Here is a 16,433-nt window from a genome sequence, read left to right on the forward strand (position 1 = left end):
GTTCCTCTTACAAAGTGATGTTGACACACTTCCATGGAACTTGGCAGAACTCGGGAACTGTCCCAGCCAACAGGATGCAACAGAAGTGACACTGAATGATTTCTGAGGTTACATAAAAGGCAGTGGCTTCCACCTGGCTTGTTCTCTCTGGATGCCTTGCGCTTGGACCTCAGCCACTATGTTGTGAGGGAGGCCAGGCACACCAGAGGCCATGTGTGGGTGTTCTGGTTAATTGCTCCAACCAGGCCTCCCGCTGAGTGACAGCCAGCACCAACTTCAAGTAAGCGAGCCTTCAGATGAGTCTAGCTAAGCTAGAGGCTCAACTTTGGAGTTTTACTGCTGAGGCCGCAGACATTTTATGTCTCTTTCTTTGGAGGAGAGACAAGCCATCCCTGTTATACCTTATCTAAACTGAAATGCATAGAAAGAACAAGAGGTAATAAATGATTATTGTTGTAAGCACTAAGTTTTGGGATAATTTATTTTTATATTTATTTTATTTTATTTATGTCTTTTTGAGATGGAGTCTCACTCTGTTACCCAGGCTGGAGTGCAGTGCTGTGATCTTGGCTCACAGCAACCTCCGCCTCCCGAGTTCAAGCAATTCTCCTACTTCAGCCTCCTGAGCAGCTGGGATTACAGACACATGCCACCACCCCTGGCTAATTTTTGTGTTTTTAGTAGAGATGGGGTTTTACCATGTTGGCCAGGCTGGTCTTGAACTCCCAATCTCAAGTGATCCTCCCTCCTTGGAGGCGGGTTACAGGAATGAGCAGCTGTACCTGGCCTACTTTATTTTTTGAGACAGTCTAGCTCTGTCACCCAGGCTAGAGTGTGGTGGCATGATCTCGGCTCATTGCAACCTCTGCTTCCCAGGTTCAAGCAATGCTCCTGCCTCAGCCTCCCAAGTAGCTGGGAAGATAGGCACACACAACCATGCCTGGCTAATTTTTGTGTTTTTAGTAGAGACAGGTTTTCACCATGTTGGCCAGGCTGGTCGTGAACTCCTGGCCTCAAGTGATTTGCTTGCCTTGGCCTCTCCTGAAGTGCTGAGATTAGAGGTATGAGCCATTGCACCTGGCCACTATTTGGGGCCAATTTATTGTGCAGCCATCGTAAGTGGAGCCTGCAGGAGACAGTGAAAACACTTAAACACAGACAACCAAATAAATAATTACAAACGTGGTTAAAACTTGGATCCCAAATTTCAAACCAACTTTTGCAAAAATAAGATCTATATCATTTTTAGAAAGAGACGGGTCATGACCTAGGCCTCTAATGGAGAGACATGGAAGTCGGACCTGAAAAACTTCTCACTTTCTATTGGAAGGGAGGCAAACATGATAGATTTCGTTTCTGTCTGATAGAGAAACATGCTGTTTAGGCTGTTCTTGCATTGCTGTAAAGAAACACCGGAGACTGGGTAATTCATAAAGAAAAGAGGTTGCAGTGGCTCATGGTTCTGCAGGCTGTGTAAGGAAGCCTGGTGCCAAGTATCTGTCTGGCTTCTGGGAAGGTCGCAGGAAGCTTTTACTCATGGTAGATGGCAAAGGGAGAGCCAGTGTTTCACATGGCAGAGCACGGGCAAGAGAGGGAGTGTGAGGAGACGCCACACTTTACAACAACCAGATTTCACGAGAACTCACAATCTCAGGGAAAGCATCAAGCCATGACGGATGTGCCCATGACCGAAACACCTCCCACCAGACCCCACCTTCAACACTGGGGATATCTCACCGTGAGATTTGGAGAAGTCCAAACCATATTACATGGGTTCAAGAAAGTTCTTTAAAATCTTGAAGATATTGACAGAATTAAAACAATAGGCTGTATACTTTCCAAATCACAGAAGATGAAAACAAATCATCAGCCAGGCACAGTGGTGCATCTCTACTACTGGCTACTCAGGAAGCTGAGACCAGAGAATCGTTTTGAACCAGTGGAAGGCCGGTTACCTCGTTCGGAGCTTGGACACACCCATCCCTCTCTGTGCCTGAAAACTAAGTCACACATTAAGCCCTGCACTCAGCATCTAGCTCCGCCACGTAGCTTCCCCAATGCCCACTTCTGCACTCCACACCAGAATCTGCACTCAACAGTAAACTCTGCACTCAGCACCTAGCCAGCCATTGGAAAACCCCACCAAAATTTAAAAGAAGCCCCGCCAAAACCTGCCCAATAGCATTTTGCCCAGTGCAGATCCCACTTCCCCTGGGCAGCCCGCTCACCAGAAATCCCGCCTACCTACCAATAGCAGCTTGCCCCATCTACGTCCTGTTCCCTCATAACCAATCAAGACACTCACTCGCCATAAAAACCCCACCCCTTGGGAAATCCCGCGCGACTTCCCTGGCCCCTTTCCCCAGAACCATGGAACCTCGCCTGGGAGTTGAATATATTGGCATTTAATTTTTTTTTTTTTTTTTGAGATGGAGTTTCGCTCTTGTTACCCAGGCTGGAGTGCAATGGCGCGATCTCGGCTCACCACAACCTCCGCCTCCTGGGTTCAGGCAATTCTCCTGCCTCAGCCTCCTCAGTAGCTGGGATTACAGGCACGCACCACCATGCCCAGCTAATTTTTTTGTATTTTAGTAGAGACAGGGTTTCACCATGTTGACCAGGATGGTCTCGATCTCTTGACCTCACGATCCACCCACCTCGGCCTCCCAAAGTCCTGGGATTACAGGCTTGAGCCACCGCGCCCGGCCGGCATTTAATTTTCTTATGCTGATCTCAGTTTCCTCATTCTAAACTTGGCAATAACCCTTACAACCAGGAGTTCAAGTCCAGCCTGGCAATATAGCGAGACCGTGACTCTAAACACTACATCATCATGCCATCTTACATATCACAGAAGGCAAAAACAAAGACAAACATGAAAAAGAGAAAGCATGAACCAAAATAAAGAGACCAGGCACCTGCATATACCACCTGTTATGGCGGCAGCCTAGGTCTCACCGAGAGAAAAAAGAAAGAAAGAAGACCAAATACATCAGAATAAAAATAAATGAACTAGGCCGGGCGCGGTGGCTCAAGCCTGTAATCCCAGCACTTTGGGAGGCCGAGGTGGGTGGATCACGAGGTCGAGAGATCGAGACCATCCTGGTCAACATGGTGAAACCCCGTCTCTACTAAAAATACAAAAAAACTAGCTGGGCGTGGTGGCGCGTGCCTGTAATCCCAGCTACTCAGGAGGCTGAGGCAGAATTGCCTGAGCCCAGGGGGCGGAGGTTGCGGTGAGCCGAGATAGCGCCATTGCACTCCAGCCTGGGTAACAAGAGCGAAACTCCGTCTCAAAAAAAAAAAAAATAATAAATAAATAAATGAACTATATTAAAAGCCAACGACCCTCATACTGGGTTAATACGATTTAATTATTACAATGTATCTATATTACTGTGTATCAGATATTGCGAAATCAAACTGCACTCTTTCCCTTAGGCGAGCACGCCTCATCAATCCCACCTTGCTCCCTGCTCGTAGGTACTGAATGCCACAGTGTCCCCACAGACACGGGAAGAGACAGTCTAATGGAAGGGGTGGGGGCAGACAGAGGTGACTGCCTCAGAAAAGCATACCTGAGTGTTAGGAGTGTGCTGCCCATTTGCTGGTGACGGCAGCCCCGTACGGTGGGTGAGGGCCTCACCTTCTCCCTGCAAGCTCCCTGCCTGCAGGTTCCGGGCCACTTAAGAGGGCAAGGTATGCTTGGGCCACCTACCACGTGACTTCACCCGGCCCAACTGGCAGGTCATTAGGGAAAATTCCATTCTGGACTCCGGCCAACAATTTACCACTAAGTTTTCTGAAGGGTTCTCAGTTTTTGTCCTTTTATACGTCTCAAGTAGCTTTTGAATTTCAGTTGGAAGATGGCACATCAAGGAAGTTCGGTCTGTGGTCATCTTAACTCCTGAAATCCTATTACCTGTCCTCTGTAACAGAAGCTTTAAAAAAAAAAAAAGTGTCTATTAAGGCCAGGTGTAGTGACTCACACTTACAATCATAACACGTTGGGAGGCCAACGTGGGGCGATCACTTGAGGCCAGGAGACTGATGTTACAGTGAGGTATGATCACGGCACTGTACTCCAGCCTAGGTGACAGAGCGAGAACCTGTCTCTATAAATAAGCTTTAAAAATCAGGTGATGTGCTAGGTACTGGTGATACAGGAGATGGAAATAAATTATTTAGGGAGATAGTGAAGGTAAGAGCGCTCTGCAGAAATTCCCTTTTAAAAAAAAGAAAAAGCCCCCAAACCATTGCTTTTCTAACAAAGAGCAGCTGAAAAACTGAGCTACAAACATAGCCAAGCAAACTGGAGGCTTGCACGGGTGAGTGCCGCCGGCATCTGTGCCAATAGAAAAGGGCTGCCTAAGGGCCGGGTATGTTCAGCGTGGAAGCTTCAACCTCCCTTTGTCACCATGTGTCCAGTAGAGGAACAGGCAACATGGTGCCAGCCAGGTAGGGAGCCCGTCTGCATAATAAAAGATGAGGGTGGGGGTGGCCAGATTTTTGCACACTATGCAAATAGCACACGTAGCCCTAACCACTTTTTCATGCCTTACACTAAAGTCATACCTGGTCCAACCAATCTTTTGTGCCCTATGTAAATCAGATACTACCTTCTCAAGTTCATCTATAAAACCTCTGCATTTCACTGTGGACTAGAAACCTGTTCAGGACCCCTCTCTCTGCAAGAGAAAGCTTTTCTCTTTTCCTTTGCCTTTTTTTTTTTTTTTTTTTTTGAGACAGAGTGTTGCTCTGTCGTCAGGCTGGAGTGCAGTGGCTCGATCTCAGCTGCCTGCAACCTCCACCTCCTGGGTTCAGGCAATTCTCCTGCCTCAGCCTCCTGAGTAGCTGGGACTACAGGTGCACATCACCACGCCCAGCTAATTTTTGTATTTTTAATAGAGACGGGGTTTCACCATGTTGGCCATGATGGTCTATTGACCTCATGATCCACCCGCCTCGGCCTCCCAAATTGCTGGGATTACAGGTGTGAGCCACTGTGCCTGGCCTCCTTCGCCTATTAAACCTCTGCTCTTAACCTCACTGTATTCATGTCCTTGATTTCCTTAGTGTGAGACAATGAACCTTGGGTATCACCCCAGACAAATGATGCCACTTCACTGGAAGTACAGCAATGAATAAAGTCTGGCCCCTCACAGCTGGGCTCATGGTCTAGGAGGGGGCAAGGGAAGCAGACAAGTAAACAACGACCTCTAACACAAGGCAGAAGAAAATCAACACTAAATACAGGCATCTGGATGGGAAGAACAGGGAGGAGGGAGCAATTAATGAGGGTGAAGGAATGAGAGAAGGCTTTACGGCGGGTTTGCAGGGCCTCACTCTAGGCCCACAGCAGTGAACTATCAACGGAGGTAACAACCCGTGCACCCAATGGGCTGCAAGCACTTGGAGCCTGGGTCCCCCAGGGGCAGCTCAGCCACTCTGAGGGAAAGGGACTCTTCCCTGGGGCAGGGAGACTGTGACCCTTGGCAAGGATGTGGGGAGGGGGCAGATGAAGCTTCCAAATTGGCCCCAGGGGGTGAAATGTTGCTACTCATCAGAGGCATGAGTTACAGACACTTTCTCAGCCCCTGGAAATGAGCGTGGGGGCCTCAGCTAAAAGGGGAGGAGAGAACCAGAATTATTGAGTGCCTCGGGTGCCAGACATCACAGAAGCATGATCTAATGTTTGTAACTGCACATTTCGTCTTTTCTTTTTTTTTTTTTGAGACAGAGTCTTGCTCTTGTTCCCCAGGCTGGAGTGCAGTGGCACATTCTTGGTTCACTGCAGCCTCTGCCTCTGGGTTCAAGTAATTCTCAGGCCTCAGCCTCTGGAGTAGCTGGGATTACAGGTGTGCACCACTACACCAGCTAATTTTTGTATTTTAGTAGAGACAGGGTTTTGCCACGTTGGCCAGGCTGGTCTCAAACTTCTGACCTCAAGTGATCCTCTTGCCTTTGCCTCCCAAAGTGCTAGGATTACAGGCGTGAGCCACCACACCCAGACTAAGTGCAGATATTTATTGAGCATCTACTATGTGTCAGATAACTGTTTCAGGCCCTAGGAATACAGCGGGGAGCAACACAAAAACCCTGCTCCTCAGGTACAAACAAATATTTGACATAACTTTAGTAATAAATACTTATCAACAGTATAAAGTACTGTAAAGAAAAATAAATTGAAAACAAATGAAAGAAGGTGTACATTAGTTCATTTCACACTGCTATAAAGAACTGTCTGAGGACAGATGCTCATGCCTCTAATCTTAGTACTTCGGGAGGCTGAGGTGGGCGGATCACTTGAGGTCAGGAGATCAAGATCAGCCTGGCGACCATGGTGAAACCCCATCTCTACTAAAAATACAAAACTCAGCTGGGCACGGTGGCAGGCACCTGTAATCCCAGCTACTCAGGAGGCTGAGGCAGAAGAATCACTTAAACCTGGGAGGTTACAATGAGGCAACACTACGCCACTGCACACCAACCTGAGCAACGGAAGGAACCCCTGTCTCAAAAGAAAAAAGAAAAAAAAACAACGATCTGAGACTAGGTAATTTATTAAGAAAAGAGGTTTGACTCACAGTTCTGCAGGCTTAACAGGAAGTATGACGGAGATCTCGGGAAACTTACGATCATGGTGGAAGGCGAAGGGGAAGCAAGCACACTAGATCGTGGCAGGGCAGGCGAGAGAGTGACAGCAAAGGGGGAAGTGCCACACACTTTCAAACAACCAGATCTCACGAGAACTGACTCACTATTAGGAGACTAGCAGCCAGGTGGGGCGGCTCACGCCTATAATCCCAGCACTTTGGGAGGCCGAGGCGGGTGGATCACTAGGTCAGAAGATTGAGACCATCCCGGTCAACATGGTGAAACCCTGTCTCTATTAAAAATACAAAAATTAGCTGGACATGGTGGCACGTGCCTGTAGTCCCAGCTACTTGGGAGGCTGAGGCAAGAGAATTGCCTGAACCCAGGAGGCGGAGGTTGCGGTGAGCCGAGATCGAGCCATTGCACTCCAGTCTGAGTAACAAGAGCAAAACTCCGTCTCAAAAAAAAAGGAGACTAGCAAGTAGCAAGGGGGATGTCAGCCCCATGATCCAATCACTCCCACCAGGCCCCTCCCCCAACATGTGGGGATTACAATTTGAGATGAGACTTGGGTGAGGACACAGAGCCGAGCCACATCAAGGTGCTATTTTTCCTTCCTTCTTTCCTTTCTTTTTTTTTTTTTTTTTTTTTTTTTTTTTTTTTTTTTTTGATAGGGTTTGCTCTGCTGCCAAGGCTGGAGTGTAGTGGTGCAATCATGACTCATAGCAGCCTCGACCTCCTGGGCTCAGGCAATTCTCCTGCCTCAGCCTCTCAAGTAGCTGGGACCACAGGCACACGCTTACCTTACCCAGCCAAGAGGTGCTATTTTCAAGACGTCATTAGGGAAGGCTCCCTGGAGGAGGTGACATCAGAGCAGAGACCTGAACTAGTAGAAGGAAGAGGCTTATAACATTTATTGAGAGGTGTTTGCCTTACCCGATCTAAAGATGAAGAAACAAATCTTAGAAAAAGACTCTGGCTTTCCCTAGGTTACAAAGTTTCTAAGCCTTCTGTAGGGGAGAGATTCTGGGCTCAGGTTCACACTCAGAAGCAGCACCTGAGCCTCGGACCCACCTTTAACTGACAGCTGTGGTCTCACAGCTCTTAGACCACCCCCCCCACCACCCCGGTACGGGGCAGCCCATTGGTTTTATTTCTTTCCCTCCCCCACATCCTTCCTCCTATCCCTCCTTTTCCCCCTCCTCGTTCCTTCTCTCTGCTTCTCCTCTTCCCCCACCTGCTTCTGTCTTCCTTTACAACATATTATCATAAATAAATACGGCAATGTGTACAACACATAAAGGTTCCATTCAGTGCACAACTCTAGAGTGAACACCTGAGTGGCCAGCGCCCCAGTGAAGAAACAGGATATTGCCACCACTTCCAGAAGGCTTTAGGTGTCACCTCCCATGTTTCTTTTTGGTAACCCCTTTCTTGCTCTCATCATTTTACCATTTGTATACACACGCTTAAACAATAGTTTGATATTGACTAATTTTTAACTTTATATAAACGATATAATTCTGTATATATGTTTACAAGATCAGTCCACACTGCTGGTGTGTTAGTCTGCTGGGGGACTGGGGGTGGTTAACAAAGTTCCCCAGACTGGATGGCTTAACGCTTAAACAGCAGAAATTAATTTCTCACACTCTGTGGCTAGAAGTCCAAGATCAAGGTGTCGGCAAGGCTGGTTTCCTCTAAGGTCCTCTCCTTGGCTTGTCGACAGCTCTTTCCTCCGTGTCTTCACATGGTCTTGTCTTCTGCCCTGCCCTGCCCTGCCCTGCCCTGCCCTGCCCTTCTCTGCCCTTCCCCTCCCTTCCCTTCTTCCCTCCCCTCCCCTCTCCTCCCCTTTCTCTCTTTCTTTCTCTCTTTCTTTCTTTCTCTTTCTTTTTTTGAGACAGTTTCGCTCTTGTTGCCCAGGCTGGGGTGCAATGGCAGGATCTTGGTTCACCGCAACCTCCACCTCCCGGGTTCAAGTAATTCTCCTGCCTCAGCCTCCCAAGTCCTGAGTAGCTGGGATTACAGGCATGCACCACCATGCCTGGCTACTTTTGTATTTTTAGTAGAGACAGGGTTTCTCCACGTTGGTCAGGATGGTCTTGAACTCCTGAACTCAGGAGATCCACCCACCTCAGCCTCCCAAAGTGCTGGGATTACAGGCATGAGCCACTGTGCCCAGCTTCACAAGATCTTTTCTGTGTGTGTGTCTGTGCCCAGATTTCTTCTTCTAATAAGGATATCAGCCATATTGGATTAGGGTCCACCCAATAACCTCATTTGAATTTAATTACCCCCATAAATACCCAATCTCCAAATATGGTCACATTCTGCAGTGCTAGGGGTTGGAATTTCAACTTACAAATTTGGAGGTGGAGACCATCCTGGTCAACATAGTGAAACCCCGTCTCTACTAAAATACAAAAAATTAGCTGGGCATGGTGGCACGTGCGTGTAATCCCAGCTACTCAGGAGGCCGAGGCAGGAGAATTGCCTGAACCCAGGAGGCGGAGGTTGCGGTGAGCCAAGATCGCGCCATTGCACTCCAGCCTGGGTAACAAGAGCGAAACTCCGTCTCAAAAAAAAACAAAAAAAACAAAAAAACAAATTTGGAGGTGGAAGTGGGGGATACAATTCAGCCTGGATTTATTGGTTGACGTGAAAGTAATTACGGATTTTGTCATTACTTGCTTTCTTTCTTTCTTTTGACAGAGTCCTGCTCTTGTCACCCAGGCTGGAGTACAATGGTGCAATGGAGTTGCTCACTGCAACCTCTGCCTCCCAGGTTCAAGTGATTCTCCTATCTCAGATTCCTGAGTAGCTGGGATTACAGGCACCCACCACCACGCCCAGCTAATTTTTGTATTTATAGTAGAGACGGAGTTTCACCATGTTGACCAGGCTGGCTGGTCCTGAACTCCTGACCTTGTGATCCATCCACCTCAGCCTCCCATAGTGCTGGGATTACAAATGTGAGCCACCGTGCCTGGCCTGCCATTACTTTCAATGGCGAAAAACACAAATTTCTTTTGTGCCAACCTAGTAACTGTAGTTGATTCATTTTCATGACTGCGTAGTATTCTATCGCATGAATATACCTCAGTGTAGTTATCCATTCTCCTGTTGATGGACACTTGAGTTGTTTCCAGTTTGGGAGCATAAAAGACAATGCTACCTTGAACATTCTTTTACCTGTAACTTGGTGTTCGTGTACATGAGTTTCTCTAGAGCATATAACTAGAAATAGAACGACGGAGTCACAGGGTATAGTTATCTTCAATTTTAGAAGCTGTCAATTTTCCAAAGTGGTTGCACCAATCTCCCTACTCCCCAGCCATATATTCTCATATCTTGGTTGCTCTACTTCCTCATCAGCACTTGGTATTTTTTTTTTTTTTTTTTGAGACGGAGTTTCACTCTTGTTACCCAGAGTGGAGTGCAATGGCGCCATCTTGGCTCACCGCAACCTCCGCCTCCTGGGTTCAGGCAATTCTCCTGCCTCAGCCTCCTGAGTAGCTGGGATTACAGGCACACGCCACCATCCCCAGCTAAGTTTTTGTATTTTTAGTAGAGACGGGGTTTCACCATGTTGACCAGGATGGTCTCGATCTCTTGACCTCGTGATCCACCCGCCTCAGCCTCCCAAAGTGCTGGGATTACAGGCTTGAGCCACCGTGCCTGGCTTATGTATTTATTTTTTAGAGACACGGTCTTGCTCTGTCACCCAGACTGGAGTGAAGTTACATGCCCACAACTCCCTGCAGCCTCTAAGTCCTGGGCTCAAGCGATTCTCTCACGTCAGCCTCCCAACGTGCTGGGGTTACAGGTTGAGCCACTGCATCCGGCCTAACCGATCAGTTTTAATGTTAAAATAGAGATCATGAGACTGATAGAATGAACACTTTATGGCTATAAGTTATCAAACTATAAAAGAGATCTAAGGCCATGCAATGCAAGGGTTAAGTCACTACGTTCCCCTACACTTAAAAAATAAGCTCTGTTCCAACTGCCACAAGGTTTTTCTTTTTTTCTAGCAGCTAAACAAGCACTGGCCTTGAAATAAGCAATATTAAAATCATTTGCAGCTCATCCACCGCCAGATGCTACCTAACTGACCCCCTGTTCCACAAGCCATAACTACAGCTTTGATTGGACAAGAGTTATTTCAGTAGCTTTCTCCTGATGAGAAGACCACCAACTGTGGACTGGTCTGGCTGGTTTACAGAGCCTGCACACTTGAGTGACTGTGTCCTGAAAAGACCTTTCGACATATAGAGCCTAACTGTACTACATTTAAATGTGACATTTAAAAGTCTCCACTGCAAAGAGAACATGAGTCACGTGTAACACGCATGTTTATTCAAGTATGCATGTATTGGGACCACCTCCATGAATATTCATAGCTCCTTCTGTAACCTGTTGAATGCCTATGCTTAGCCAACCATTCAGCTTAAATTCCTGTCTTATCCCTCCCTCTTTCCCTCAAAGTGTCTGCTTCTGGGCTTTTCACCAAGGCTAACACTTCCCAGCCTGTCAGAATGGCCACCTTGCTGGCTATAACTCTTAAGTGTTTTGTTGCTGTTGTTTAGAGATGGAGTTTCGCTCTCGTTTTCCAGGCTGGAGTGCAATGGCGCGATTTCAGCTCACCACAACCTCTGCCTCGTGCATTCAAGCGATTCTCCTGCCTCAGCCTCCCAAGCAGCTGGGATTGCAGGAGCTGCAATGACACCCAACTAATTCTGTATTTTTAGTAGAGACAGGGTTTCCTCCATGTTGGTCAGGCTAGTCTTGAACTCCCGACCTCAGGTGATCTGCCTGCCTCAGCCTCCCAAAGTGCTGGGATTACAGGCATGAGCCACCGCACCCGGCCTGGCTGTAACTCTTTATAAGAAACAAAGCTCTCCTTTTCAAATGTATATATTGAGTGAATTTTTAGCTAACAGCATTATCGAACTTCTCAATGTTAATTGTGAGGTGCTTTTGTATTTCCCTGATGACTAAGAGGCTGAGTACATTTTCACATTCACCATTTGGAGCTCCTAATTTGTGATGTACCTGTTCAAGTCTTGCTAGCTTTTCCCTTGTCTTTTTAAACATTTTTTAATCTCTTCACTTTCTATGCTCATGATAATTTTAAGGGCATAATTTACACTTTCCTGCCTTAGTCTGAACCATTTGATCCACACTGAAAATGTGTGTGTGGTTTTTTTGTTTGTTTTGTTTGTTTGTTTGTTTGTTTTAAGACGGAGTTTCGCTCTTGTTACCCAGGCTGGAGTGCAATGGCGCGATCTCGGCTCACCGCAACCTCCGCCTCCTGGGTTCAGGCAATTCTCCTGCCTCAGCCTCCTGAGTAGCTGGGATTACAGGCAGGTGCCACCATGCCCAGCTAATTTTTTGTGTTTTTAGTAGAGACGGGGTTTCACCATGTTGACCAGGACGGTCTCGATCTCTTGACCTCGTGATCCACCTGCCTTGGCCTCCCAAAGTGCTGGGATTACAGGCTTGAGCCACTGCGCCCGGCCTGAAAATGTGTATTAATTTGAATCTCAGAGAGTAAGTGTCGGAGGTTTCATGCCTCCCTTCTTGAAAGCCCTTGGGCTTCTTATGTAAACATTCCACCCTTCCCCTTCAATTTCCTGCCTCCACTTGTAGATAGAGCCTCACTTCCTACTTAACCTCCTGCTACACCACCCTCACAGGATTATGAAAATTGAATGCAATCATGTATGTATGTCCAGCATGATCCTTAGAACCCTGTATGGTATTACTAAATATGAGCGGGGTGCAGTGGCTCACACCTATAATCCCAACACTTTGGGAGGCCAAGGAAAGTGGATCACCTGAGGTCAGGAGTTTGAGACCAGCCTGGCCAACAGGGTGAAACCCCGTCTCTACTAAAAATACAAAAATTAGCCGAGGCATGGTGGTGGGTGCCTGTAGTCCCAGCTACTTGGGAGGCTGAGGCAGGGGAATCACTTGAACCCTGGAGGCAGAGGTTGCAGCGAGCTGAGATTGCACCAATCCAACCTGGGTGACAGAGACTTTGTCTAAAAAAAAAAAAAAGACGTCCCTTCCCCCTTCTTGATGCTGTGTGGAACGGAAGATGAGCAATAGCCAAGAATACCATGTACTGAGTACTCCTGAGTGCTAGGTGCTATTCTGAGTTATGGATTTTACTCGGGGCAGTAATGCCCCCCACCTTTGCCTTTCCTGCCTGGAACTTGGAGCTCTGGTAAGCATCTTAAACCGTGAATTTTAGTCCTCAAGGATAAAAGAGCCCAGCTGACTGACACAATGGAGCCACCAGACGAGTCCTTAAAAGACAACTTGTTTCATGTGAAAGAGAAAAGAATCTCTATCTTCTTAAAGCTACTGTTATTTGCTTTTCTATTGTGTAAGACAGAGCTTAATCCTGATACTTATGAGAAATACCTGTTTTCAGTTTATTACAACCATGTGTTTGGTTGGGCCAAATTTTCCTGCCTCCATGAAAATCATTTTTGCGGGCCAGTAAATGATAATACATTTAAATGTCCACACTAAAATTTATATTTTTCAAACAGCCCATTGGGTATTTTCATGCTGATATAAGTAATTGAGACATAAGGCCTTAAGAAGCTAAGGCACTGGTATTCCCTATGAAGGTATTCTTGCTCTTTATAAGAGGTTATCTTGTTTAATCAAGCACACAAAGGTACATGTCAGGATACTGAGGAGGTACTGAATTTGCTCCTCTTGAATTGAATTAACAGCAAGTCTCCACAGAGCACTTCCTGTGTAAGTTTGCCAGGCTGTGTGTATCAAGAGAATTGAAGGTGAAACTCTCAAGCCATGGTCCCCAGTCTCAATAGCTGGAATGTGATAAAGATAGAGGTCATGTCACTGTCAGGCTAATGTATTTGGTCACCGTGTTAGTCCATTTTCACATTGCTGTAAAGAACTGCCCAAGACTTGGTAATTTATAAGCAGGTTTAATTGACTCACAGTTCTGCAAGGCTGGGGAGGCCTCAGGAAACTTAAAATCATGGCAGAAGCCAAAGGGGACGCAAGCACCTTCTTCACAAGGTGGCAGGAAGGAGAATGAATGAAGGAAAAACTACCAAACACTTATAAAACCATCAGATCTCGTGAGAACTCAGTCACTATCACAAGAACAGCATGGGGGAAACTGCCCCCATGATGCAATTACCTCCACCTGGTCTCCCCCTTGACGTGAAGATTATGGGGATTATGGGGATTGCAATTCAAGATGAGTTTTGGGTGGAGACACGGCCAAACCATAGCAGTCACTGAATCATTATTAAAACAGGAAGTAGTGCATACATACATGCATACACACACAAAAATGAGGAAGCTGAAGAGTTTAGAGGAAGGCAATGTGATGCAGGAGTGAACACTGTGGATTCTGATTTCAGGCCCTGGATGATTCACTTAATCTTTCTGAGCCTGTTTCCCCATCTGAAAAACAGTGGTTCTTTTTTTTTTTTTTTTAAGATGGGGTTTCACCATGATGGCCAGGCTGGTCTTGAACTCCTGACCTCAGGTGATCCACCCACCTCGGCCTCCCAAAGTGCTAGGATTACAGGCGTGAGCCACCGCACCCGGCCAAAACAGTGGTTCTTAAAACCGACGTATGGTGAGGATTAAATTTGGAAATGTTTATCAAATGGCTCGCACAAAGGAAGCACTCAGTAGATGTTAAATATGGCGGGTTTGCCTTTATTTTTAACTTGTCAATAGGCTAATCTGGAGCAAAGATGGAGCAAAGACTAATCTGTCACTTCAGCAGAAGGCTTTACTCCGGGCCATTTGAGCCAAATCCCAGGGAACAAGCCCACTGAAGCCCCGACCCTGACACCCTGGCCTTTGTGGGTCCCAGGGCCCCTCGCCTCCCTAAGGGAACAATGCTCTACATCACCAAAGCCCAGAAGAGCTGCCAGGCGTAAGTTCCAGTTTTTATTTAAAGATCCTAATTTCTGGACATTTATTTGGGGGATTACGGTGGTGGCTTCAGCTTCTTTCAGACGTTATAAGTTGAAGTCTTTCCTTCACTTGGCTGCTAAAGTTTAATTCAGTGTAATTATTTCATATGGCATCAACTATAATAGTTTCATAATTTCTAGTATATTAAGCACTTAATATGTTGTGTCATTTGAAATCGCATATTAAATTCAGCAAAGTACATTTTAATGAGAGCTAAGTGGTGTGAAAATATTAATACAATGTGATGCTTCATCTTGGTGCTCTGATTTTGTAGGTCTGTTCCTAATGCACAAGTACCTCGCTCACCAGGTAAGGGGAACGCTGAGCTGTCTGAGGCTCCATTGGGTGTCTGACAATACCGACATTCCTGTCTTTTGTTGTATAGCAATTGATAGTGGGATTTCTCTTGGAGCCTCACAACCCCGTAGAGTAAGTAGAAAAATCATCACTTTCATTTTAGAGATGAGAAGACAAGGTCAGCAACTGGAAGAGACTGGTGACCCAGCTAGTCACAGTGGATGAGACATAAATACGGACCTCCCTGGCTGAAAGCCATTGCAGTTTTCCCCTGCATCCCTGCTGCGGTCAGTGTAGCCTTGCAGGGAGTGAGTGATGTCTAGACTCCAGGGCAGCCAGGATTTGGGGGAGGTGTGACGCTCTTCCTCCCATCCCTGCAAACCCACATAGGCAAATTGAGGACTAGAGAGAAGCTGACACGCCCCATGCTCAGACTTGGCAATTCCTCCTTTTGTAGCTTCTTTCTGAGCACGCCCTCCACACTCTAAACCTTAGCAACTTATGCCCTTAAGGTCACCCTGGCACTGCCAGGAAAACGGGTCTTGGTGAAATAAATCACAGTGAACCCTTGACAGAGCAATGGCTCAAAATGCATCAGTGGCAGGATTTTTTTTTTTTTTTTTTTTGAGACAGAGTTTCGCTCTTGTTACCCAGGCTGGAGTGCAATGGCGCGATCTCGGCTCACTGCCGCCTCCGCCTCCTGGGTTCAGGCAATTCTCCTGCCTCAGCCTCCTGAGTAGCTGGGATTACAGGCACACGCCACCATGCCCAGCTAATTTTTTGTATTTTTAGTAGAGACGGGGTTTCACCATGTTGACCAGGATGGTCTTGATCTCTTGACCTTGTGATCCACCCGCCTCGGCCTCCCAAAGTGCTGGGATTACAGGCTTGAGCCACCGCGCCCGGCCCAGTGGCAGGATTTAAGGCAAGGGGAAGAGATTGTCTGGAGACAGCTTCTCAGAACCCCTCAAACTGTACTCCCATATTCCATCTCAGTGTAAAGCGAGCCCTTGGAGTCAGAGAGATCCAAGAGCAAATTCTAGGATGGTCACTAGCTGTGTCCTTAGAGAGGTCACCTAACCTCTCTTGGTCTAGGCTTTCCCTATCAGTAAAAGAGTAATAATAACCACCACCACCCCTGCTGCCCCCATGCTTATGTCTCAGAGATACTCACATGAAATAGGATGCCAGAAGACCTTGTGTTGGTGTTAAAGGGCAAGGAATCACACTAGGCTAAGTAAAAAAGTATTACTGAGTCTATTTAGTGTCCTGTCTCAAAACATAACTGCATCTTAACCGGGGCCTTTGGTAACTCAAATCCAAAGGATTAAAGACATCTGGGTGAAAATATTCCCTGTAATTCCCCAAAGTGCCTGTAATCCCAGCACTTTGGGAGGCTGAGGCGGGTGGATCACAAGGTCAGGAGTTCCAGACCAGCCTGACCAATATGGAGAAAACCTGTCTCTACTAAAAATACAAAAATTAGCCAGGCATGGTGGCAGGCACCTGTAATCCCAGCTACTCAGGAGGCTGAGGCAGGAGAATTGCTTGAACCC

The sequence above is a fragment of the Saimiri boliviensis genome, chromosome 2, assembly GCF_048565385.1.
Source record: "Saimiri boliviensis isolate mSaiBol1 chromosome 2, mSaiBol1.pri, whole genome shotgun sequence".
Lineage (NCBI taxonomy): Eukaryota > Metazoa > Chordata > Mammalia > Primates > Cebidae > Saimiri > Saimiri boliviensis.